Here is a 25,656-nt window from a genome sequence, read left to right as displayed (position 1 = left end):
AAACACTATTACCTTTATCAACCAAGCTAGATCTCTGAAGAGATTACGTTAGTTTGACAAAATCTATTTTCCATAAACCCATATCGATTGGCATTAATTATTACCCTTCTTTAATTCTTGACCAAGTCCTGTATCAGTTGTTTTATTATTTTGCCAATTAATACATATGCACAAAATATAAATTAAATTGAAATTGAACAAATTAAAGACTAAATAGCTGCAAGAGACATCACTAAAGGTAAATTTATACTGGAATCTTGTGTCTTCCAGGTCACACTTCATGACATTAGAACACAGCATCAGAGTCAAATAACAAATGTGGCTAACATGGCACTCCTGGTGCTTATGACCTATACCAGCCATTCACCAACAATGATTGCCTTGTGTCTATGTGCAGAATAAAACTGATCCAGAGCAATGAAGAATTAGAACAGACAGCTCAGTGGTTTGAGCATTGGCCTGCTAAACCCAGGGTTGTGAGCTCAATCCTTGAGGGGGCCATTTAGGGATGTGGGGCAAAAATCTGTTAGGGGGTTGGACTAGATGATCTCCTGAGGTCCCTTCCAACCCTGATATTCTATAAGTTAGTACAAAGGCACACAAGCAGCAGCACTGGTGCAACCATAAGAGAACTGAGTGGTGACATACTCAGGGAGAAGCATCAAGAAAAGTATCACCCTCATGGCTTGTGCACTCTACTAGCCAGTACATGCAGAATATTAACACTCGTTCTTCAGAGGGAAGGAGTCCTGCAGGACAGGCACCTGGAACTTGAGGAAAGGACAGAGGACTCACAGCAATATAGTAGCTGACAGGAACCCTCATACATAAAACACACTCACAAAATAGTGTTACACTTATGATTCTCAGAAAAATTTCTTAGAATCGTAGGCCCTGGAATTGTGCAAGTAAGTTTTCAAGTGAAAGTGCAGACTCTCTAAAACAGTATATTTTTAGCCCTCATGATTGCAGAGAAGAGCTTGAATATGTGATCCAAATGTACTTTAAGATTCAAAAGTCAACATGTACGTAAAAAAATACCAAAATTATGTTTTAAAGTTCCATGATTTTGGGGAACCTGATTATTTTTGAGCACTTGGGGCTGGCAATATTACAGTTATGAACTGATAAATTAGATTGACTAAAATCACTGGATTATATCTTGGCCCATTAGAGTCAATGGGAGCTTTGCCACTGACTTCAATGGAATCAAAATTTCACCCCTTTTCTTTGAAAAAGATACATTTGCAGTAATTTCATGCTGCGTAAATTGCACTGAATGATAGTCTTCAATATACTTCAAATCATCCATCATATTGTGTTCCTTTGCTCTCAGATGCCCCAAAAGCACAAATACTTGCAGTGGGGGGAGGGGAGGAAGCACTAAAGCTATTTTGTTCTAGGTCAGAGGCTCCCAAACTGTGGCTGATAACTAGGGGTCCAGAGAGAGCTGTCTGGCCAAATGGTGCTGGTTCTCCTTGTTTCCAGCTTAAGCAAAACATAAATAGATGTAAAGAACGAAGATATAGAACAAAAATAAACAGAGTGTGAGCAACACTTAGAAAAGAATGTCTCCCTTAACACATTAAAGAGAGCTAAAAACACTACATTAGAATGGCCATATTAGGTCAGACCAAAGGTCCATCTAGCCCAGTATCTTATCTTCCAACAGCGGCCAATGCCAGGTGCCCGAGAGGGAATGAACAGAACAGGGAATCATCAAGTGATCCATCCCCTGTTGCACATTCCCAGCTTCTGGCAAACAGAGGCTATGGACACCATCCTTGCCCATAGCCATTGATGGACCTATCCTTCATGAATGTAACTAGTTATTTTTTGAACCCTGTTATAGTCTTGCCCTTCACAACATCCTCTGTCAAGGAGTTCCGCAGGTTGACTGTGTGATGTGTGAAAAAAATACTTCCTTTTATTTGCTTTAAACCTACTGCCTATTAATTTCATTTGTTGGACCCTAGTTCTTGTGTTATGAGAAGGAGTAACTAAAACTTCCTTATTTACTTTCGCCACACCAGTCTTTTTATAGACCTCTATCATATCACCGCAGTCGTCTCATTTCCAAGCTGAAAAGTCCCAGTCTTATTAATCTCTCCTCATACAGAAGCCGTTCCATACCCCTAATCATTTTTATTGCCCTTTTCCAAGTCCAATACATCTTTTTTGAGATGGGGCAACCACATCTGCACACAGTATTCAAAATGTGGGTATACTATGGATTTCTATAGAGACAATACGATATTTTCTGTCTAAGTCCTTTCTCAGTATTATTTTTCTATGTAAACAATTTCTCAAGATATGTAGGATCATTAATGATTAATTCCTCCTTATAGAAGATAATGGCCTTTTTGCTGGTGGCCTTTTTGCTGGTGGTCTCACCAAGCTGTTAGACACACACCAATGGATATAGAAAGGTAAACTTAGTTCATAAAACCAGGTAACATCAAATAGTCAAGTACTTTTCCTCTTCCACTATTTCCCACCATTGTTACCATAGATGCAATGTAGGGAAAGGCACCAATAGCCAAGGGCATTTTAACCAGCAGGGCTCAAGAGTGCCACCTTCTCAAGATAATCAGGTATACCAGAGAGATGTTTGTAGCAACAAAGTTTCAATAAGAAAGGATCTGAATAGAAAAACTGCCCCTTGAACGTGCTGGTAAAGAAGCAGCATCCCATACCAATGCCCTTTTGCAGCCATGGATTGCAGAGAATTTGATCCCATCTAGGGAAAATGAAGTCCAAAAAATTGCAAGGAGGCTCATGACTACATCAATCAAGTTTTTATATAATGGAGGAAGAAAAGTTCTCCCAAGAAAAGCTTCCTGGATTCTGAAGAAGATTCCTGCTCAAAATGGAAGTTAGTTCTGGATGTAGGCATTTGGTACCAGTATCTGAGGAGCTTACCACTAATATTAGCCGAATGTGCCAAGTAACAGCAACCTGTTAAGCAACACTTGGTTCAGCGGTTACCTGAAAGAAAATCAAGGAGGCCTTTGGAAGGAGATAAGGTTAGTTATCCTGAGAAATTAAAGTAATTTTTTTTTGGAAGAAGGAGAAGAGATGCCATCTTCGACTAACAGTGACAACGTAGAGCTAGGGTAGGCAACCTATGGCATGCTTGCCAAAGGCGGCACGCAAGCTGATTTTCAGTGGCACTCACGCTGTCTGGGTCCTGGCCACTCGTCTGGGGGGCTCTGCATTTTAATTTCATTTTAAATGAAGCTTCTTAAACATTTTAAAAATCTTATTTTCTTTACATACAACAACAGTTTAGTTATATATTATAGACTTATAGAAAGAGACCTTCTAAAAACGTTCAAATGTATTACTGGCATGTGAAACCTTAAATTAGAGTGAATAAATGAAGAGTCCGCACACCACTGCTGAAAGGCTGCCAACTCTTGAAGTAGAGACACAACGTAGGTGAGGTAATATCTTTTACTGGACCAACTTCCGTTGGTGAGAGAGAGAAGCTTTTGAGCCACACAGAGCTCTTCTTCAGGACAGAAGTTGGTCCAGTAAAAGATACTACCTCACCCACCTTGTCGTTCCCAGGATATATGAGAGAGACAGCTACAACTACACTACATATAATAGTGAGACAGTAGGTCCAACATAACTAACCAACACTGAATGGACACCAATATAGAATACAGAAGAAATACTGAGATTTCAAAAGTAGTACTAACAGAAAGCCTTCTCATCTCTGTAAACAAATATTAATATAGAGGCATGTCAGTCAGCCTGTTGGTGTCCCATGTACCATACTACCTACTGGACACCAAGAACTCAGAGATGAGCAGAACATTATTTTACTGACCAGACTGCCCTCCCTGTGGTTAGCCAACAGCAAAAATACCAGAGGAAGAAATTCAGTGGACACAAACACCTACAAGATCTCTATCAAGCATTCTTAAAACTACAATACCCACTTGCTGAAGTGAAAAAACAGAATAGAGACTGGGAGTGGCTGGGTCATGATACAAATTGAATCGATTTCCCCATGTTAAGTATCCTCACACCTTCTTGTCAACTGCCTGGAATGGGCCATCTTGATTATCACTTCAGAAGTTTTTTTCTCCTGCCGATAATAGCTCATCTTAATTAATTAGCCTCTTAAAGTTGGTATGGCAACTTCCACCTTTTCATGTTCTCTGTATGTATATGTTCCATTCTGTGCATCTGATGAAGTGGGCTGTAGCCGACAAAAGTTTATGCTCAAATAAATTTGTCAGTCTCAAAGGTAACACAAGTACTCCTGTTCTTTTTTTAGTGGATACAGGACTGATTAAAAAATTAACACCCAATCACATAGCCCAGGTTACAATAATCTCAATTGCATTTGATCTGATTGTTTCACAATATAGCACACAGTGCACAGTCTGAGCCAAATCCAGGACTTTAATTTTTAATAGCTAGCTGCTTCAGTTTATTCATTTATAGCTAAATTGAACAGATGACCATTTTGGTTACCATTAAGTAATTAGTAACTGGACCAAAATAAGAAAGCTCTCACCATTCAGCCCTCTTATGAATATCAAGAAGCTTTTCTTCACTATAGTCACTAGACAGGTATCAAGGAACATTTAGAAATATTAAAAGATTCCACACTAAAGAGGAAATTAAATCTTGCTGTGTAAATAGTGTCAAAATGTATATCCCAATTTCCTGGGAACTGTACTACTTTCACAGGGATCCATTTTTGACCCACTATTCTCCTTCCATATCCTATCTCTGAATGATCCTATCCACAAACAAGGCATTAACTACTATATTTATGTCACCAATGCACAAATCAGTATCTTGGTGGAATGATGATAAACAATGGGATACAGTAATACCTACAAAATATATAGGAATGACAGGATAGGTCATGCTGGGGGGGGGGGGGGGGGAAGCAAAGCATAGAGTCAAATATAGTACAAATCTTAAATGAACCAAACTGTACCACAGATAATCTATGGATAGCAATTTCATGCTTGAATAATAAGAATATAGCAATAGGGATATACTACCGACCAACTGACAAGGATGGTCATGGTGACTATGAAATGCTCAGGGAGATTAGTGAGGCTATAAAAATAGAAAACAATAATAATGGGGGATTTCAACTATCCCCATGTTGACTGGGTACATGTCACCTCAGGATGGGATGCAGAGATGAAGCTTCTTGACACCATAAATGATTGCTTCTTGGAGCAGCTAGTCCTGGAACCCACAAGAAGAGAGGCAATTCTTGATTTAGTCCTAAATGGAGCACAGGATCTGGTCCAAGAGGTGAATATAGCTGAACCAGTTGGTAATAGTGACCATAATATAATTAAATTTAACATCTCTGTGGTGGGGAAACACCAAAGAATCCTACCACAAGTAACATTTAATTTCAGAAAGGGGAACTACACAAAAATGAGGTTAAAACACCCTAGTTAAACGTAAATTCATAAGGTACAGTCCCAGAAATGAAATGCCTGCAATCTGCATGGAAACTTAAAAAAACAAACACAAGAGACTCAAATTAAATATAAACCCCAAATTTAAAAACACCGTAAGAGGACCAAAGGAGTGCCACCATGGCTACACAAAGTAAAAGTAGTAGTTAGAGGCAAAAAGACATCCTTTAAAAATTGGAAGATAAAGCCTACTGAGGAAAATAGGAGCACAAATTCTGGCAAATCAAGTGTAAAAGTATAATTAGGCAGGCCAAAATAGAATTTGAAGAGCAACTAGCAAACAACTCCAAAACTGAACAGCAAAAAAAAAAAGAAAGAAAAAAGAAAAAGAAAAATTAAGTACGTCACTGGACAATCAGATCTCCACAGCAGAGGATGTAATGGAGATTCCCACACCTGAGCCATTCTTTCTAGATGAAAAATCTGAGATACTGTCCCAGATTGAAGTGTCATTAGAGGACATTTTGGAACAAATTGATAAATGAAACAGTAATAAGTCACTAGGACCAGAGGTATTCAAGAATTCTAAAAACTCAAAAGTGAAGTAGCAGAACTACTAACTGTGATATGTAACCTATCATTTAAATTAGATGACTGGAAGATTACTAACATGAAGCCAATTTTTTTTTTTTTAAAAGGCTACAGAGATGATCCCAGCAAGTACAAGACAGTAAGCCTAACCTCAATACCAGGAAAATTGGTTAAAACTATAGTAAAGATCAGACACATAGATGAACATGATATGTTGGAGAAAAGTCAATATGGCTTTTGTAAAGGGAAATCTTGCCTCACTAATCTATTAGAATTCTTTGGGAGGGTAAACACACGTGGACAAAGGTGATACAGGGGATATAGTGTACTTGGACATTCAGAAACCCTCTGACAAGGTCCATCACCAAACTCTCTTAAGCAAACTAAGCAGACATGGGATAAAAAGGAAGATCCTCTCATGGATTAGTAACTGGTTAAAAGATAGGAAACAAAAGGTAAGAATAAATGGCCAGTTTTCAGAATGGAGAGAGGTAAATAGTGGTGTCCCCCGGGGGTCTGTACTGTTCAAAATATCCATAAATGATCTGGCAAAAGGGGGTAAACACTGAGATGGCAAAATTTGCAAATGATACAAAATTATTCAAGATAGTTAAGTCCAAAGCAGACTGCAAAGAGTGACAAAGATCTCACAAAACTGGGTGACTGGGCAACAAAATGGCAGATGAAATTCAATGTTGATAAATGAAAAGTAACTTACACTGGAAAATATAATCCCAACTATACATATAAACTGATGGAGTCTAAATTAGCTGTTACAACTCAAGAAAGATCTTGGAGTCATTGTGGAAAGCTCTCTGAAAACATCCGCTCAATGTGCAGTGGCGGTCAAAAAAGCTAACAATGTTTAGAACCATTAGGAAAGGGATAGATAAGACAGAAAATATCAGAATGCCTCTATATAAATCCACAGTGTGCCCACATCTTCTATACTCTGTATAGATCTGGTTGCCCCATCTCAAAAATAAATATCTTTAAGGCCCTACTTAACTTGCAATATTGCTGATCCCGCAATATTCGTCTTCCATCTCAATTTTGATTTTAATTAGCTTACTTTGCAGATTCTACAATTTTGCATACATTTTGAGGTTTGCAACACACACCTTTTTCCCTATTAGTACAGCAGAACCCCATTTATCTGAGCTGATAGAGGAGGGGCTCCCATTGTCAGCCCCATGCATTAATGACCATAATACAGTTACAGCAGAATGTCTGGATATCAAAAAAAATTAGCAGGCATAACATAATACTTGAGTGTTTATATTCTTCCACCAAATTTTTCTTAAACAGGTCTTCTCTGGCTTCTCCAAATTACCACAATTAATAAACGTCCATTATTACTTTTCCATGATTTTGCATGTCTTGTCGGCAACTCAGAAGCAATTATTTGACAATCATCCCCCGATTCAAGTAGGACTCTAGATATATTAAAATTGGAAAAGATACAAAGAAGGGCAACAAAAATTATTAGGGATATAGAATGGCTTCTGTATGAGGAGAGATTAAAAAGACTGGAAATTTTCAGCTTGGAAAAGAGATAACTAAGAGGGGATATGATAGAGGGCTATAAAATCTTGGCTGGTGTGGAGAAAGTGAATACGGTCACCATCTGAAATTAACTGGCAGCAAAACAAACAAAAGGAAATACTTCTTCACATATCACAGTCAACCTGTGGAACTCATTGCTAGGGGATGTTGTGAAGGCCAAACTATGACAAGGTTCAAAAAATAATTGGATAAATTCCTGGAGGATAGGTCCATCACTGGCTATTAGCCAAGATACTCAGGGATGCAATCCCATGCTCTGAGTGTCCCTAGCCTGTTTGCCAGAAGCTGGGAGTGGACAACAGGGGATGGATCACTCAAAAACTGCCTGTTCTGTTCATTCCCTATGAAGCACCTACCATTGACCGCTGTCAGAGACAGGATACTGGGTCAGATAGACCATTGGTCTGACCAAGTATGGCCGTTCTTATGTCCTTAATCTATGTCTATTGCAGATCTCTCCCCTTCACCCAAGCTAAAATCTCAGCATGCCTTTCTAACGTATCCTCAGGGCCACCCATCAACTAAAACTTAATAGCCAAATCGGAGCTTCTGAAACTTTCCTCTGCTTCACAATGAAGAACATTGCTATCATCACTGCTACTGAAGCCCTTAATCTTTGCTTCCTCTCTTCAACTTGGCCCTCTCAACTCTCACATATACTCTTCTTCCAGCACAGAATCTCCAAATCCAACCTTTCCTCTGCCCAAATGGACTAATCTATTGTGCAAGCCCTGATCATCTCATGCCTTAACTAATATAATCACCTCTCCAACTTCTATGAGTCCAACCTCATCCCCTGAAATGCATTCAACATTATGCTAAATTAATCTTCCTGACTTAGAATTGTGTCATTCCTGTATCACTCCATCTACTGGCTCCCCTTCTCCCACCACGAAGACAAACATTTCATCCTTACTTTCAAAGGAAACTTAGTTTAGCTCCACTCTGTCCGACACTTAATCTTATTGCAAGGTCAGCTCCTTCTTCACGCCACTAGTAAGGCCAGCCTCAGCTGCCAGATTCTCTTCTCCTACAAGCATATTCATTGTCTCCTATGTTGCCCCTTGCAAGTGAGAAAATCTTCTAGTAAAAATCCAAGTAGGAGGATATAGAAGTGGCTTTAAGTCTCATACCTACACCCCGAAGCTCACCTCTCTAATACACAGTAAACTGCAACCTGATAATGGCTAGACAGTTGGCAAATGGAACATGCTGCTCTTGATTGGCTAAGAAATGCACACATCCTATTTGTTAACCTGTCTCTCACACCTGGACTTTCTTGTTTGTCTCAGGTACCTGTTACGTCTTCTATTTTAGATTGTAAGTGCTTCGAGGCAGGGAATATAGTTTTCTATATGTCTGTACAGCACCTAGCACAATGGGTCCCTGACATGGTGGGCCTCCTCCAGATGCTATCATAACATAGTGTTTAATGCTACTTTCTGTTTCCAAGTTACAAACTGTGTGGCTATACAGAATCCTAATGGAACTTTGCAAATTACCCTCAACAAAAAAGGATTTGAGGAAGGTGCATATCGACCCTACTCTCCTAGAGATGAACCTCTTTAAAACAAAATGTTTTTAAAAAAGGATTTACACAGAAAGGATTATGAACTCATTCTGAAGTACTTTTGCCCTTCCCTGGTGTCAGAAAATATGATATTCACTTTTGCTGCAAACACCAAGTTATAACATACACAGAACTTTCATTCAGCAGCTCCATTACAAAATTAAACCAGATTAGTTTTAACAAAGCATGCGATATTCTGATCTACTTACACTGGTATGTTGAAGAAAGAGGTCAGGATTTCCAGTTCAGTTGGAACTTGGAGAAGACTGCCTTTGCAGTGACATGTTGCCATGGTGAGTTTTAAAGCAAAACTACTGAGTAAAAAGAACTCTGAACTGCTAGAGATTCATTTCACTATATTTCTAAGTCAGCATGAAAATTCATGAGATTTAAACAAAATCTACTTATGTTTTCAAAGCTGATGCTTGCCAACTTTCATAATTTCTAGTGCCTGAATTGCTAGTTAATATCTATTCATGTATATGCAAGTCTCTTGCAGAGGTCATAATCCTCTTCTAATATCATTCCCACAAGTGCAGGCTGCCTAAAGACAAGGAGGATTAGGTCCTGTTAGTACAAATGAGGGGGATGACAGCAGGGAAGGGTTGCATATCTACAGCCCAATTTTCAAATTTACTGCTGACATCAGCAGGAGTTGCAGGTGCCAGCTCTTCTGAAATCAGGCTACCAAGACTATATGCCAAGAGTTTCAGAATAAAAAGGAAACTGAACACCAGGGTCTCTCTCTGAGTATATTTAGTTCTTGTGAAAGGTCCTAGTTAAACACTGAACTGGCAAAGCACCAGTAGTATTAAAGCGTGCTTCCTTACACCGACGTGGAAAAGTGCATCAACCCAAACCTGAAGGAACCATCCCTCAGAGTGAGGACAGTCATCAGATGCCATCCAGCAGATAGCAGCACCCAAGCATCACAAACCTGGTTTAGATTCAAGCCAGCAACCTAGAGGTTAAAGGCGCCAACTGACAGATTTTACCTGCATTTTTACTTCTATCCACAAAATCACTAATTCAGACTCGATTCTGATGTCCATTTATGTTCCCTGATAGGCAAGTGTCACCATTTGTGCAAGTCATTTTGACAGACTGAATAACCTGAATATTAGGCAGCCCTTAAAATTATCCCACAAAGCAATACATTCTTTATTCAACCAGACACTGAAGATAGACCTGCATTAAACTGTTAAGAGATCCAGTTACAACATGGATGCCCCCATGACTTGTCTAAGTGAACCCTGTTTCATCTTGCAATATAAGCGGGACTGAATTGGATTTTCGCCATGTCCCTGCAACATGCAGCCATCTTAGCCAAGGCTATCACTCTAGAAGGGAACACAGGTAAGTTTAAACAACAAGGAGTCCTTGTGGCACCTTAGGGACTAACAAATTTATTTGGGTATAAGCTTTCGTGGGCTACAACCCACTTCATCATATATATGGAGTGGAAAATACAGGAGCAGGCATAAATACATGAAAAGATGTGATTTGCCTTACCAAGCGTGAGGTCAGTCAAATGAGACAATTCAATTGACAGCAGGATACCAAGGGAGGAAAAATAACTTTTGAAGTGGTAGTGAGAGTGGCCCATTTCAGACAGACTAACATGGCTACCACTCTGAAACAGGTAAGTTTAGTTTACACTACAAGACTTTATCCTTTTAGGGACAGTAGATTGTAACAGGCCCCTTAGTTATTTCTGTAGTGTACACAAGTTCTAAATAAGGGGTATTACAAACCAGAACTATCTGTAGAAAAAGAGCAGCAGGGTTAGGCTATGGAAGTGGAAAGCCCTACATTCACCACAATACAGAGCCTCCACTGTGGCTCTACACTCATGCTGTTGCTTTATCCCCACTTGGAATGGCTGTGGACACGTCCCGGAGAGACCGGGGCAACAGCATAGGACTCCTTTTCCCTCTCCAAAAGGGACAGCAGAGATCCCCAACCCTCAGGCTCAACAAGATCAGCAACAAGGATTTCTGTTTCCCCTTAAGAATGAAGGCTGGTAGCAGGAATCAGGAGAAGAAAGAAGAACTGACTGCATTGATCCAAAGGCCCACAATGAGCCCTAAACTAACCAAATGAAGTTTCCTTGGAAAGCACCAATACTTTCTATTAATCAGAAATTGTGTGCTTATCAGACTGGATTCAATGATCTCTTTAAAATTACACTATCCATGAAGTAAGTCTGCAGCTTCCTGGAAAACCAATACCTGCTTTTATGTTTAGTCTGATATGCTGAAAGCATAACTCAGCATTTCTATCTGGATATGTGTTTTAATGTTGTGACTGCAAAGTGCAGTGAAAATGAATCAATGCTACACAGATACTAGGGATTACTCTGGGCACCTGCTTCCTTCCTTTGGAATCTGCAGATAAGACCATAGTTGCAGCTTTTCATGAAATTCTATCCTCCCTCAAAGAGGAGCCTGAACTAATGGAGGATGGCTCTGCATTACCCTTGCACACTTGAGTTTCATGGGCTGCAGTTTCCAGTGCTTGTTTCTCTATTACAGTAATTAGACAGAGTCACTGTTCAGCTCTTAAAGTGCTAGTGTAAGATAATATCACTACCCAAAAAGCCAGATAAAAATCTTTTAGAAACACATAATGCTTCTCGCTTGTCACAGGTCAATGAAAGTCCACAAAGGGGGCCCAAGCGCCTCATGCAAGTTACTTCCCAAGATAAATGAAAGAGGGAAAGCAATATCTTATCTTCTATCAAGAACAGCAGTTTAACAGGAGCAAATTCCTTGTCTTTGAGCACTGTTTTTATTTGGACTATGTCAAAAGCAATGGTAACATAAATTACAAGATGTGACAGCCCACGTGGAAGGTGCTCTCTCGTGTGAGCGTCACTAATGATAAATGACCATGGAACATGAATTCAGCTAGCTTATGATCCTTATGAACTTACTCCTTGTATGTAGCTTCTTCCTCACTTAAGCAAAGTAAGCAGTCATGGGATAAGAGGGAAGGTTCTCTCATGGATTGCTAACTGGTTACAAAATAGGAAACAAAGGGTAGGAATAAATGGTCAGTTTTCAGAATGGAGAAAGGTAATAGTGGTGTCCCCCAGGGGTCTGTACTGGGACTAATCCTAGATAATATATTCATAAATTATCTGGAAAAAGGGGTAAACAGTGACATGGCTAAATTTGCACGAAACAAAACTACCCAAGATAGTTGAATCCCAGGCAGACCGCAAAGAGCTACAAAAGGATCTCTCAAAACTGGGAGACTAGGCAACAAAATGGCAGATGAAATTCAATGTTGATAAATGCAAAGTAATGCACATTGGAAAACATAATCCCAATTATACATATAAAATGATGCGGTCTAAATTAGCTCTTACCACTCAAGAAAGAGAGCTTAGAATCATTGTGGATAGTTCTCTGGAAACATCCACTCAATGTTCAGCAGCAGTCAAAAAAGTGAACAGAATGTTGGGAATCATTAGGAAAGGAACAGATAATATAACAGAAAATATCATATTGCCTCTATATAAATCCATGATACGCTCACATATTGAATACTGCATGCAGATGTGGTCGCCCCACAACAAAAAAGAGATAGTAGAATTGGAAAAAGTTCAGAAAAGGGCAACAAAAATGATTAGGGTATGGAATGGCTTCTGTATGATGCGACAAAGAGACCTGTGTATGAGTCCTTCTGTATGAGGGAGTTTAATAAGACTGGGACTTTTCAGCTTGGAAAAGAGACAACTAAGGGGGAATATGAGAGAGGTCTATAAAATCATGACTGGTGTGGAGTAAGTAAATAAGGAAGTTTTAGTTAGTCTTTCTCATAACACAAGAACTAGGGGTCACCAAATGAAATAGGCAGCAGGTTTAAAACAAACAAAAGGAAGTATTTTTTTTACATAATGCACAGTCAGCCTGTGGAACTCCTTGCCAGAGGACGTTGTGAAAGCCAAGACTATAACAGGGTTCAAAAAAGAACTAGATAAATTCATGGAGGACAGATCCATCAATGGCTATTAGCCAGGAAGGGCAGGGATGGTGCCTGTAGCCTCTGTTTGCCAGAAGCTGGGAATGGGCAACAGGGAATGGATCACTTGATGATTCCCTGTTGGGTTCACTCCCTCTGGGGCACCTGGCATTGGCCACTGTCGGCAGACAGGATACTGGGTTAGATGAACCTTTGGTCTGATCCAGTATGGCCATTCTTATAACATAGGGGACAGGCTGTTCTCCCTATTGACTCCCTTGTGGATATTTAAAAAAAAAAAATAGAATTTGAGTCATGATCAGCACATGCCTAGTTGTATGCTCTTGCTGGTGTTTTACTCTTTCCTCGCTCCATTTCCTCCCTATTGTTCATTACTATCACTAGTAGAGTCTCATCTAAAAACCAGAGCGTTAACTGTCTGAGGCAGGGACCATATCTATTCAGAAACTAAAATGTCTAGCACTCTGAGGTGCTGTAAAGATTGACACTTGCAGGTTGCTGCTGATAAGCAATTCCTGTCTCTCTCTCCACATTCCTAGCCTTACATGTGCTTTAACAACAATCCAGACAATCCCCGAAGGAGGCAAATAAGTATTTCCCCCTACTTCAAGAGATTAAGGAACTGAGGCAGAGGTTAAATATTTCATTGCCAGGGTACTGGGCAATTAGAACTCAGGTGTTCCTGCTCAAACCGCATCTCATTTGTTTAGCGCCACAGGTGACCAAGGTCATTATGGAAGCCTTTATCATCTCTGAAGAATCAAGATTTGGCCACTTCTAGAGACAGCATTACTGACTTAAGGCAGGGTGGGGAACCTCCAGCCCATGGACCGGATCTGGGCCACTGCTTAATTTAATCTGACCCACAGCAAGTTTCTGCGCTACAGGCCAGAAGCCCCAAGCCTCAGGTCCTCACCTCCAGCAGCTCCCGGAAGTGGCCGCAATGTTTCTGCAGCCCCTAGGTGGAATGGCGATCAGGGAAGCTCTGCAAGCTCCCCTTGCCCCCAGCACCAGCTTCGCAACTCCTATTTGCCAGGAACCGCAGCCAACGGTAACTGCAGGGACAGTGCCTGCAGGCGCAGGCACTGCACAGAGCCACCTGGCCCCTCCACCTAGGGCCCGGACATGGCGGCCGCTTCCGGGAGCAGCGCAGAGCTAGGACAGGCAGGGAGCCTGACTTAGCCCCGCTGCACCAGCAACTGGGAGCCGCCTCAGGTAAGTGCCGCCTGGCTGGAACCTGCACCCCGAACCCACTGCCTCAGGTCGGAACCCCCTCCCACATCCCAACTCCCTTCCAGACCCTCCACCCCCACCCCCTGTCCTGCTCCTGTACTCCAAACTCCTTGGCCCCAGCCCAGAGCCCCTCGTGCACCCCAAACTCTTCATCCCCAGCCCCATCTAAGCCTCTGTGCCCCCCATATGCAGCTGGAGCCCCGAGCACTAGCTCACCCCACTGCCCCCTCATAGAAAAAAGCCCCCTCATAGAAAAAAGGTTCCCCACCCCTGATTTAAAGAATGGTCTGATAGAAACAATTCTAGAAAAATAAGAACATAGGCTTGCAGCAAGAGCTGCCATTAAAAAAAGCTAGTTACAGTAGGATGTTAAAAGACTGAAGTATAGAGGGAAAAGAGCAAGAATTTCTCATTGCACGATTGGCTTTAAAAACAGATTGGTTCATTTCAACTTGGAATGTTATAACCCATCAGATGATGACTGGGCCACATTACTAACAGGCACCACATAGTAAATTGGACCAAGACAGCTGGATGCAAGCAGACTCTTTACACCATGATACAGTTAATTATATTATATTTGTAACAATAGACTGAGCAGTAACACTCCCTACACAATGAATTTAGAATGAGATACCAGGTTAGAAGGCCTCTGTCCCCCACACGCTCACCCAGTCACACTATGGCAAATAGCAAAACAGAAACAACCTTTATTTTCCATTTGTCAGCAATTATATCCATTTTGTCAGAATAGCTTTGAAAATAACAGATTTTAGCTGTAGTTATTTTGTTGCATCTTTGCAAATAGCTATCTAACAGAGCCCAATCTTGTTGCTGGAGAAGACAGATTTTCCCTAATTTCTCTGATGAACCAGTGTCCTGAAAGATAATCCTTCCAAGAATAACCTGCTTAATTTTGCTGGATAAAAGATGGCAACTTCAGTTTATCAATGGCTTCCATTTGGTCCACAGGTAGGCATGCTCCAGTAGGAGAAGACAGGATGCCTGCCATACATGTCCTTGAGTGTGAGCTGCAGTCAGTACTCTCCCCAATTTCAATACAATTGTTCTCCCAAATACTTGCTCTGTGCTTATCAGGGAGATTCTCCTAGTAATAGAATATGCTCTCTCACTGTGAAGATAGGTCATCAGCAGTTTGCAAGTTAAAAATAGCACTATATGCAATCATTTGATGCTCTAAGAAATAGTGTTTTGGTCATCCCTTCCTCCCCAGATTCAACCTTTTTAGTTTCTTTTTAAAGCATCTAACTTTAAAGCTACTTATATATATTGTCTGTGATGCACAGCCAGACCATGTGTCAGGCTCTGAAGAAATTAAAAGGGCATCAGTGTCCCATATTTATTGTCTCAATTATTTCATGTCATATTTGCCAAATTTACAAGTTGACCATTTCAATAATCACAAATTGATCTTGGGGTCAGGAAGTCAAGCTGGTTTCTTTCTGAGTTGTGCATCATTACCAATAACATTTCATAGCTACAACTGAGTAAAAACTTATTTTTATTTTTTGGCCAGTAAAGCAGACAAATGCCTCTATCACCACACACAAGGACAAGAGGGAGTTACTTTTAATTGGGTAATTTTTCCAACCACAGAGACACTTCAAAAGTTGTGCGCTTATTTTTAAAAAGCATTTCAATTCACCTTCACATTTTAAGGAAACCTGGGTGGAAAGCACACAGTATTTAATTGCCACCCATGAAACCCTAGTTAAGTTGTAAACTGTACCACTGAACAAAATTCCTTCTATTAGGAACATCTACTAGGAGACTAGGCAATAGAATTTCAATCAGGAGTAGTTGCAGCTGTTACTGTCCAACAAGCAGTGGGAAAGTCATTTATCAAAGGTTTTATTTCAACAGCATGGAAGTCCTGACTGAAAACTCACAGAAGTGCAAATATTGATATTTAACATTTTGTTAGCTCTTTTCCTGCATGTTGAACTCACTGTACATTGAAGATGATCATGGTGTGGTATCAAGTATCAGAGGGGTAGCCGTGTTAGTCTGGATCTGTAAAATCAGCCAAGAATCTCTGGCACCTTATAGACTAACAGAAGTTTTGGAGCATGAGCTTTTGTGGGTGAATACCCACTTTGTCGGATGCATATAGTGGAAATTTCCAGGGGCAGCTATATATATGCAAGCAAGTAGCAAGCTAGAGATAACAAGGTTAGTTCAATCAGGGAGGATGAGGCCCTGTTCTAGCAGTTGAGGTGTGAAAACCAAGGGAGAAGAAACTGGTTTTGTAGTTGGCAAGCTATTCACGGTCTTTGTTTAATCCTGAGCTGATGGTGTCAAATTTGCAGATGAACTGAAGCTCAGCAGCTTCTCTTTGAAGTCTGGTCCTGAAGTTTTTTTTGCTGCAGGATGGCCACCTTAAGATCTGCTATTGTGTGGTCAGGGAGGTTGAGGTGTTCTCCTACAGGTTTTTATATATTGCCATTCCTAATATCTGATTTGTGTCCATTTATCCTTTTCCGTAGAGACTGTCCAGTTTGGCCGATGTACATAGCAGAGGGGCATTGCTGGCATATGATGGCGTATATTACATTGGTGTACATGCAGGTGAATGAACCGGTGATGGTGTGGCTGATCTGGTTAGGTCCTGTGATGGTGTCGCTGGTGTAGATATCTGGGCAGAGTTGGCATCGAGGTTTGTTGCATTGATTGGTTCCTGAGCTAGAGTTATTATGGTGTGGTGTGCAGTTATCGGTGAGAATATACTTCAGGTTGGCAGGTTGTCTGTGGGCAAGGACTGGCCTGCCACCCAAGACCTGTGAAAGTGTGAGATCATTGTCCAGGATGGGTTGTAGATCCCTGAGGATGCATTGGAGGGGTTCTACCTGGGGACTATATGTGATGGACAGTGGAGTCCTGTTGGTTTCTTTCTTGGGTTTGTCTTGCAGTAGGAGGCTTCTGGGTACACATCTGGCTCTGTTGATCTGTTTCCTTATTTCCTCATGCGGATATTGTAGTTTTGAGAATGCTTGGTGGAGATTTTGTATGTGTTGGTCTCTGTCTGAGGGTTAGAGCAGATGCGGTTGTACCTCAGTGCTTGGCTGTAGACAATGGAACGTGTGATGTGCCCGGGATAGAAGCTGGAGGCATGAAGGTAGGCATAGCGGTCGGCAGGTTTTCGGTATAGGGTGGTGTTAATGTGACCATCACTTATTTGCACCGTGGTGTCTCGGAAGTGCACCTCCCATGTAGATTGGTCCAGGCTGAATTTGATGGTGGGGTGGAAGCTGTTGACATCGTGATGGAATTTTTCCAGAGTCTCCTTCCCATGGGTCCAGAAGAAGAAGATGTCATCAATGTAGCATAGGTAGAGAAGGGGCGTGAGTGGACGAGAGCTGAGGAAGTGTTGTTCCAGGTCGGCCATAAAAATATTGGCATATTGTGGGGCCATGCGGGTGCCCAGAGCGGTGCCACTGATCTGAAGATATATATTGTCATCAAATTTGAAATAGTTGTGTGTGAGGATAAAGGCACAGAGCTCAGCAACCAGTTGTGCTGTGGCATCATCAGGGATACAGTTCCTGACAGCTTGTATTCCATCTGTGTGTGGGATGTTTGTGTAGAGAGCCTCCACATCCAGGGTGGCTAGGATGGTGTTTTCTGGAAGGTCACCAATGCATTGTAGTTTCCTCAGGAAATCAATGACGTCACGGAGATAGCTGGGAGTGCTGGTGGCATACGGTCTGAATAAAGAGTCCACATATCTAGACATTCCTTCAGTGAGAGTGCCAATGCCCGAGATGATGGAGCGTCCAGGATTTCCGGGTTTGTGGATCTTGGGTAGTAGACAGAATAACCCTGGTCGGGGCTCTAAGAGTATGTTGATTTGTTCCAGTGTTAGTGTAGGGAGTGTCCTGAGTAGATGGTGCAGTTTCTTAGTGTATTCCTCAGTGGGATCTGAGGGAAGTGGCCTGTAGAATTTGGTATTGGAGAGTTGTCTGGCAGCATGGTGTGGTAGTTACTGTAATCATGTTTTATACAAGGATATTAGAGCATTTATAAACATTAATTTTCATAAATGTTAAGGCCCGAAGGGATCATCTAGTCTGACCTCCCTGTATAAAAGACGCCTCACAATACAACATCCTTATGAGATAGATGCTGTCTCTATGCTACATATAGGGAAACTGAGGCTGAGAGGCTAAGTTACTTGTCATTCCATACTTTTTAGCTAAATTTAATAGCCCAGTTTGAATAACATGGGAAATTGTCTCCACTAATGGAGGTAAGTTAACCTATGATGTTAGGGAGTTCTATTCTGTTTATTCTACTTCCTTCTACAATCCACATACAGTCAGTGACATTTTAACAAAACCATTAGAAAGGTATCACGCAAGCCTTAAATTCATAGAAAAACTATTATTACCCTACTTGTTTCCAAAAGGTCCAACTGCAGTGAGCAGATACTTTCTGTACTCTTTACCTCCTGCCTTACAATGCTGGCATTTCAATCTACATATATATCTCAACTCTGAAACATTCAATTAATCAAATAGACTACTCAATGGTCAGCCAGCTAAACATACTTTTGTTTCAGCAAATAGTTGGAGCATTGCACATTACTCTGATTGGTCACTGGGATGAGATCATTCCAAACAGTCAACTTTATCAAAAAAGCTTTTTGTTATGAGCTGCTATACCTCAGAAAGCAAGCTCTATTTTACACACTAAGCACTAAAAAGAATTCTCGGAAAAATTAGCTTTACCACCCAAAAAGTACTCAATCTCCACATTTCTGCCTCTCATAACTCCACTAAACACTACAAGCAGCTACTGAAAATCATGTCAAATGGATGGACTTCTTATTCCAGCACCATGTTTTTTGACCAGACACAAACTCCTAGGCTCCACAATATTGCTTCAGTTTGCAGTAGTAAGAGCAGTATCTCCTAAACCTCCTGATCCTGACCTCATGCAGAGGAGGGACAAGAGTGCAAGAGGCAATGAATAAGATACCTATACTGCAAGAAGGGCTTCCCATGCTGTGGGTGAAAGATTTAAGTCAGAGGATAGGAGTACAAGAGAGGAGAAATTGGTTAAGATGAAGCAGGGAGAAGAGACGGAGGAGGTGAGACAGCAAAGGGGAAGTGAGCAGAAATGAAAGAAACAATAAACAAAGGATGATTAGGATGGACACTTAGAATCATAGATCATAGATTATTAGGGCTGGAAGGGACCTCAGGAGATCATCTAGTCCAACCCTCTGCTCAAAGCAGGACCAATCCCCAACTAGCCCCCTCAAGGATTGAATTTACAACCCTGGGTTTAGCAGGCCAATGCTCAAACCACTGAGCCATCCCTCCCCCCCTTGGCTACTCTGGGAGTAGACACTTGGCTACTCTGATGAATACCATAATTCTTAGCTCCATCTAGTGAAGCATGTAAGTTGCATGAAGATATGATTTTACAAAAGACAGACAAGAGTAGATCTTAATTCAAGTTCCACTAAGCAGAAAGGTGGTGGACTCAGATTCTGCATGCATTCAAAACACAAATCACAGTTCAAGTGGCGTTTTACTGATGATTATCTGTGTTAAGAACTAGATTGAGCCAACCAAAGAATCACAGAAATGTAAGAATGAAAAGAACTTTAATTATCCAGGGTAAAATTTTCAGAAGCACTTAAGTCCCACTGACTGTCAATGAGACTTAGGTTTTAAGTGCCTAAGTCACTTTAAAAAATGCAGTTAAGGCACATTTCCCCACACACACATGAATACTGCCTGTAATTTCCCCTCCCCGCCCCTCCTCCCCCCAATTCTGTTTTAAACAGATTGATGCACTTAATAAATCTAGAGCTTAACACTACGGTAGCTTTTGCTTTTACGCTTCTACTTTGATCTGGCAGCCTTCTACCTGGTCCAACTGATGACCATCTCTATGGCACAATGAGCTACCAAGCTCTACTTTAACAAGCTTCTTACCCTTGAGGGACTACCTGTCATTAAAACTCTTGAAAAGTACACCAGCATAAACCTGTTCAAAGGATTTGCATTAGAAGGAACAAGGAGAGAACACTTCATAGCCAAGGTCTTCAGTCTAACAAGTCATGAATTAAATTAGCATTTCCTAAAGTGTGGGGCACACTTCCTGGGGATGGGGTCCAGAAGTTGGGTAGAATCATAGAATAGCAGGGTTGGAAGGGACCTCAGGAGGTCATTTAGTACAACCCCCGGGTCAAAGCAGGACCAATCCCCAACTAAATCATCCCAGCCCCGGCTTTATTAAGCCTGACCTTAAAAACCTCTAAGGAAGGAGATTCCACCACTTCCCTAGGTAACCCATTCCAGTGCTTCACCACCCTCCTAGTGAAAAAGTTTTCCCTAATATCCAACTTGAACCTCCCCCACTGCAACTTGAGATCATTACTCCTTGTTCTGTCAGCTGCTACCACTGAGAACAGTCTAGATTCACCCTCTTTGGAACACCTTTTCAGGTAGTTGAAAGCAGCTGTCAAAAAAAACCCTCATTTTTCTCTTCTGCAGACTAAACAATCCCAGTTCCCTCGGCCTTTCCTCAAAAGTCATGTGCCCCAGCCCCCTAATCATTTTTGTTGCCCTCCGCTGGACTCTTTCCAATTTTTCCACATCCTTCTTGTAGTGTGGTGCCCAAAATTGGACACAATACTCCAGATGAGGCCTCATCAAAGTCGAATAGAGGGAAATGATCACGTCCCTCAATCTGCTGGCAATGCCCCTACTTATACAGCCCAAAATGCCATTAGCCTTCTTGGCAACAAGGGCACACTGTTGTAACTTAAGATGAGTAAGCCTCTAGCAACATAAAGCAGGGCTAAAGAGCTGCATGATTGGTTTCATTTTCTTGAAATGGGGGGCTCAGCTTTCAAATGTTTGAGAAACATTTTTACTATTTTTTAAAAGTAAAATATTAATAATGGAGCAAAGTTTATAGTCTCTGCATGTAATCAGATTCCAGCTTAAATGTACTTAGTTGTTTGAAATTCTGGGTTTTTAAACTTTGAGTATGTCTTCACTGTCCAGTTAACTTAGGTGATCAGCCCCTGAGTCTGACCACCCAGCTTAGACTAGTCCTAGGAAGCCACTGCAAAACCATACCAGAGTTACTGTGTCCTGACTGGTGCTGATAACAACTGTTTTTTCTTGGACTTCTGGGGGCACATCCATGGTTCTCTGTACTGCAGTAAATGGAGCTACTTTAATTCCCTCCCAGTGAATTGTGGGAGAATGATTCTCTCCTGGGCACATTGGAAGAACTGTGGGAAGGCACTGCACAACTACAGCACTTGAGTGTTTTAGTCTGCATCCTCACTACAAAGTTGGAAAACTACCAGCCTGAATAAAAGCCTCACTCATGCTTTATCCTACAGCCCCAAACGGGCCCGCTAGCTCAGACTGAAACTGCTACTAAACTGGGGTCAGAGGTTTTTTTGTGCAGATGGGAGGGGCGCTAAAAGCAACACTCATATAAGAGCCCAGGTTAACACTGCAGTGAAGGCATACCGTTTGTGTAACTCAAACCCATCTCATCATTTTGTCAGCCACACAAAGGTAGTCCTTTGACTCATTTCCTTGACAATATCAGAAAAAAAGCTCAGACACTAAAAATTAGTGCTACTTGTATACTGGCTATTTGCCTTCTGTGAATGAAAGGATTTCTGTTACAATAGGTCATGCCACTTGCATCAAGGCTGAAAAGACTATTGAAAACAAGCCATATTGTGCATTTAAGTGACACATGGAATAACCCGCAAGATATTCTAAGACATAACTAGACCGCAGCACAAAAGCAACCGCTAACAGTTTACCATTGATCCTTATGTACTTGAAAAATCAGTGTACAGAGGCTTTCTTCAAGTACACTACCCTGCACAAGTCCCTGCTTCTGTTTACAAGCCAGTAAGACAACTCCAGTCTCCCTGTTTCATATTTAGTCAGTTACACAGAGCACCAGCTGATACCCAACACTGACTTTTACTCCTCCCTTCACCTCCTCTATTCTGCTGCTATTAGTGTTAATCCCAAATTCAGTTATGTGCTCTTCTTTTCCAGACAAATTCTAGATGCTAGATAGGGACAAGAAGTTAAATTTACTAATTTAAAAAAGCAAGGGCAACTCTTTCCTGGTTACTCTTAAGGATTTGGAACTTGAGGAAAAATTGACATCAAATCCCTACCAGGTTTGGGAGGATAGCTGGATATATGGCTTCCCTTTGTAAATTATGCAAAGGAGTCAAGTAATTCATTTGCACCTGGGAAGACTTCTCATATTATAGTTATCTAAAATCCTTCCACAGACTTGCACTCTATCCTAAAGCGATTGTTTGATTAGAATCTTCTTTAAATTGAAAATTAAGATGTTTTGCCCTGTCCTTACTTAGGTTATTTCTAGTTTTATAAAACTATACTGAATTTTAGTCTGTATGTACAGATTAAATATACTGGTTTGGGGAAAGATGGAGAAGAAAAGGATGCATAACCATGATGATAATATGTAGCATGTTTATGGATTTGAGAAGAGATTTTATGATCAGAGAGAATTCTTATTTTATACTTTGTAGGCCAGGAGAATTTAAAATTATACTGTGTATGTATTTTTGGTTGTGTCACCTTTCCTTAATCTTTTAAAAATTGATATCAGCTAATCAGGAATAAGACTTTTGTTTAGGGGAAGCACAGTTAATTAGTTCAGTTCATGAAGTCAAGATAAATTGACAAACTTCTTCTGAAATGGTCAAAAAATCTGCCCAAGGGAAATTTCAACACGAAATAGAAAAAAAAATATTTTTGTAATTTTTATTTCCATTTTCCAAATAGCTTGCTCTACTGCATTTCAATTCAACTTGGATAATGAACAGTTGATCATTTTCACAATTGTTTATTTTACTTATAGACCCGCAGACTAAGACCAGAAGAGACCATTATGATCATCTAGTCCAGGGATCAGCAACCTTTGGCACGCAGCCTGTCAGGGAAATCCGGTGGTGGTCCGGGACAGTTTGTTTACCTGCAGCGTCCAAAGGTTTGGCCAATCACAGCTCCCACTGGCCACAGTTTGCTGTTCCAGATCAATGGGGGCTGCAGGACATGGCAACCAGCATATCCCTCGGCCCATGCCACTTCCTGACCCACCAGCAGATTTCCCTGATGGGTCATGTGCCAAAGTCTAGTCTAACCCTTTGCACATCACAAGCCACGGAACCTCACCCACCACTCCTGTAAGAGGACCATAACTTCTAGATGAGTTAGTGAAGTCCTCAAATCTTAATTGAAAGATTTCAAGTTACAGTGAATCCACCATCTACTCTAGTTCAATCAGCAAGTGACCCATGCTACAGAGAACAGCAAAAAGCCCCCAGGGTCTCTGCCAATTTAACCTAGGGGAAAATTATTTCCTGACCCCAAGTATAGTGACCCAAAGCATATGGGCAAGATCTACCAGCCAGACACCTGGGAAGGAATTATCTATAGTAACTTAGAGCCCTCTCCATCTATCCCCTCCATAAGCTTATTAAGATCAATTTTGAAGCCAGTTATGTTCTTTTGTCTCCACTGCTTGGAGCAGTCTGCTCCCCTTGGAAGGCTATTCCAGAATTTCACTCCTCTAATAGTTAGAAACCTTCATTTAATTTCAATCCTCAATTTGTTGATGGCCAGTTTATATCCATTTGTTGTTGTGCCAACACTGGCCTTTAATTTAAGTGTTTACTGTTGTGGAAGTAGAGAAAGAACTGACAGGAATTTGAAGGGGATTTCAAATCCACGCAGTCTCCTTATGTGAACAAGAGTCAGGCTAGCTGTAACCCTAATAACATGAGATTTGTAGAAGTGAGGATTGTGTGAGGCGAGTGGCAAAGAACTGTGAGAGAAGTTGTTGCGACCTTGAGTTAGTCTACATTCCATACTTACCTATCGTCTAAATTAGTGAGAAAAATAACATAAGAACATAAGAACGGCCATACCTGGTCAGACCAAAGGTCCATCTAGCCCAGTATCTGTCTACCAACAGTGGCCAATGCCAAGTGCCCCAGAGGGAGTGAACCTAACAGGCAATGATCAAGTGATCTCTCTCCTGCCATCCATCTCCATCCTCTGATGAACAGAGGCTAGGGACACCATTCTTTACCCTTCCTGGCTAATAGCCATTTATGGACTTCGTCACCATGAATTTATCCAGTTCCCTTAACCCTGTTATAGTCCCAGCCTTCACAACCTCCTGAGGTAAGGAGTTCCACAAGTTGACTGTGCGCTGCGTGAAGAACTTCCTTTGATTTGTTTTAAACCTGCTATCTATTAATTTCATTTCGTGACCTCTAGTTCTTGTATTATGGGAATAAGTAAATAACTTTTCCTTATCCACTTTCTCCACATCACTCATGATTTTATATACCTCTATCATATCCCCCCTTAGTCTCCTCTTTTCCAAGCTGAAGAGGCCTAGCCTCTTTAATCTTTCCTCGTATGGGACCCTCTCCAAAACCCTAATCATTTTAGTTGCCCTTTTCTGAACCTTTTCTAGTGCTAGAATATCTTTTTTGAGGTGAGGAGACCACATCTGTACACAATACTCGAGATGTGGGTGTACCATGGATTTATATAAGGGCAAAAAGATATTCTCAGTCTTATTCTCTATCCCCTTTTTAATGATTCCTAACAGCCTGTTTGCTTTTTTGACCGCCTCTGCGCACTGCGTGGACATCTTCAGAGAACTATCCACGATGATGCCAAGATCTTTTTCCTGACTCGTTGTAGCTAAATGAGCCCCCATCATATTGTATGTATAGTTGGGGTTATTTTTTCCAATGTGCATTACTTTACATTTATACACATTAAATTTCATTTGCCATTTTGTTGCCCAATCACTTGGTTTTGTGAGATCTTTTTGAAGTTCTTCACAATCTGCTTTGATCTTAACTATCTTGAGTAGTTTAGTATCATCTGCAAACTTTGCCACCTCACTGTTTACCCCTTTCTCCAGATCATTTTGTATAAATTGAATAGGACTGGTCCTACGACTGACCCTTGGGGAACACCACTAGTTACTCCTCTCCATTCTGAGAATTTACCATTAACTCCTACCCTTTGTTCCCTGTCTTTTAACCAGTTCTCAATCCTTCCCTTTTATCCCATGACAGCTTAATTTACGTAAGAGCCTTTGGCGAGGGACCTTGTCAAAGGCTTTCTGGAAATCTAAGTACACTATGTCCGCTGAATCCCCTTGTCCACATGTTTGTTGACCCCTTCAAAGGACTCTAATAGGTTAGTAAGACACAATTTC

At 41.1% G+C, this 25,656-nt stretch overlaps 1 protein-coding gene across 15 annotated transcripts in view; it reads right to left on the bottom strand.

The window, feature by feature from the left end:
• MAP4 (microtubule associated protein 4) overlaps positions 1-25,656 on the bottom strand; it is a 276,034-nt gene that overhangs the window by 229,481 nt on the left and 20,897 nt on the right. Inside the window, exon 1 of one of the 15 annotated variants that reach the window (XM_050942395.1) lies at positions 9,345-9,377. The exons of the other annotated variants lie outside the window; for them this stretch is intronic. The gene's annotated coding sequence lies outside the window, so the exon portion shown is untranslated. Of the gene's footprint in view, positions 1-9,344; positions 9,378-25,656 lie in introns of those variants that run through there. 15 annotated transcript variants of the gene reach the window in all.

This window comes from Gopherus flavomarginatus, chromosome 2, assembly GCF_025201925.1.
Source record: "Gopherus flavomarginatus isolate rGopFla2 chromosome 2, rGopFla2.mat.asm, whole genome shotgun sequence".
Lineage (NCBI taxonomy): Eukaryota > Metazoa > Chordata > Testudines > Testudinidae > Gopherus > Gopherus flavomarginatus.
This window is presented reverse-complemented; position numbering and strand designations above follow the sequence as displayed.